Here is a 2,577-nt window from a genome sequence, read left to right on the forward strand (position 1 = left end):
CCCGACCAACATTCAAGATATGTTTATGCTTCCTCTCAACTCTCCCATTTTGTTACGGAGTACCCACACAAGAAGTTTGAAATAAAATTCTGGTTGCATAAAAATATTCAAGCAAACAATTAAACTCAGACCCGTTATCACTTTAAACAACTTTAATTGTTTGAGAGAATTGTCTATCAACCATTGTAACAAAAGCCATAAACATTTGAAATACTTCTAATTTATCGACTAACAAATAAATCCAAACCGCTCTCGAAAAATCATCAACTATTGTCAAAAAATAACAAGCTCCACACGAGGAAACATGTCTATACGGTCCCCACAAATCACAATGTATTTTCTCAAAAATTCAAGAAGCTTTATTATTACTTAAATGAAATTTATCTCTAGGATGCTTAACACGCATACACACTTCACATCCCTTATCCAAATGATCTTTATTACTACTGACATGAGGAATCATCTTAACTACTTTTTCCGAAGGATGCCCAAGCCGACGATGCCACAACTCCAAGTTTGATGTAGCTTTAGCAGTAGACACGAATTTCGGTTTGCTAAAGTAGTACAATCCATCTCTCTTAATTCCCGTTCCAATCAGCTCATTCGTTTGGTCCTCTATAGCACAAATATGAGAATCAAATTGGACAATACTTTGTAAATCACCATTAAGTTAAGAGACAGACAGTAAATTGCAACTCAAATTTGGAACATAAAGGACTCCGATGAGAGTAATCTTGTCCGATAAACGAACAGATCCCACCAAAGTGGAAACTACTTTTTCACCATTCGGCAAACCAATCGGGCATTCAAAATTTTGTGTGTCAAATAACCAAGAGCTTTCTCCTGTAACGTGGTGAGTTGCTCCGGTATCAATAATCCAAGACGATGCATCAAACTTACCATTCAATCTATTATCGGGGATTTGAGCATTACTAATAAGACCTGATATAGCCTTCCATTGCTCGGGTGTGAACAATTGCCCCAACTTCGAAGGAGACGAACTTGCAGCAGCATTAACACGCACTTGGTCACGTTCCTGCCCCATTGTGGGAGTCTTACTGCTCTCGGGCCAGCCATCTGGATAGCCCACAAGCTCAAAACAACGGGTCTCCGGATGGCCCTTCTTCTTGCAATGACTACAGACCAAGTTCGCCCAGCAACTCGAGGCTTCATGACCTATTTTCTTGCACAGAGAACACACTGGCCTGGCTGAACCTCGTCCCCGACCATGGTCAGCCCCTGCCCCTGCTCGTACAGCGAACCCAATTGCCTCAGATGGTTTGGACTCGACTTCTTGCTTCGATGTACGCACACGTTCATCTTGTGTAACCAACCGGTATGCTCTATCAAGACTCGGAAGAGGGTCTTGTGATAATATGTTTGTCCGTAAGGAAGAATAAAATTCAGGATACAATCCCATTAAAAAATCATGTAGGCGCGCTTGTGCTCGACGCTCCTTGTGCAATTCCCCGCCGAACACGAAGTACAACAAAAACACGAGATCAAGGGCTTGTGTCGATCAAGTTTCTGCCACAAAGTATGCAACTTGCCGTAGTATACAGAAACTTACATTAACTTGGTTTGTTCGCACTTTGCGATTGAAGAACGCGATTATTGAATGCGAGGACCATTAGTTTGTGCGAAACGCTGCTTTAGGTGATCCCAAAAGGGTTTAGCCTCTCTGAATTTGGATAAGGATGTCTTCAAATCGGGGTCTATCGTATTCGTGATCCACGATATGAGCATCGCATTAATCGTCGTCCAATCAGACTTCGTGCAAGGGGTGACGATTTATTGATCGAGTCATCCAAAAATTCGAATTTCCTTCGAGCTTCTCATTCCATTTATATGTTGGCTGCCCAAGATTCATAATTATCTACTGTTAGGCGGGTGGGTGTGATGAAATCTCCCGGTCGGTCTTGTGATCCGAGGTAATATGGTGAATTAGGTTCAATCTTAGGTGTTGTTGGTGGTGGTGGGGTTTCACCGCCAGCCATATCAAATTTTTCTTGAGAAGAACGTTCTTAAGCTCTGATTTCATGAAGAATTGGTAAATTGGCTTGTTTATTATTAATCACAGTTAACCATATTTATAATACCAGTACATCAAATATCATATCTTTAGAGATCTGAAAATTAGGAAACAACTAGACAAATATATAAAGATACATTCTAGCAATTATTTTTCTAAATATTTCTTTTCCTAAATTTATCTCAATACATATTTGACCGTGTAAAATATTTTATGGTTATTTTTTTGGTACACTCTTGTAACATCTCGTTAACTATATGTAAAATTTGATTTATTCAATTCGACATATAATTACTTAATTTGTCATTAAAATTACACTTAATTCAACTATATAAGTTTATTATATCTCACAATATAAATTAAATTAACATGGGTTCAACTGAATTATCTCTTTTATATATAGTTAATTAGATGTAATGCATAAGTACCAACTAAAAAATGAACGAATGTTTAGTTAAAAATTGGCGTTAGAGTTCAACAAAATAAAGGTGTATAAATAAAATAATATTTAGCTCTTAATTCTATAATTTTCACTAAATTCTGGA

Source organism: Vicia villosa, linkage group LG6 (assembly GCF_029867415.1).
Source record: "Vicia villosa cultivar HV-30 ecotype Madison, WI linkage group LG6, Vvil1.0, whole genome shotgun sequence".
In the NCBI taxonomy this organism is placed as follows: Eukaryota; Viridiplantae; Streptophyta; class Magnoliopsida; order Fabales; family Fabaceae; genus Vicia; species Vicia villosa.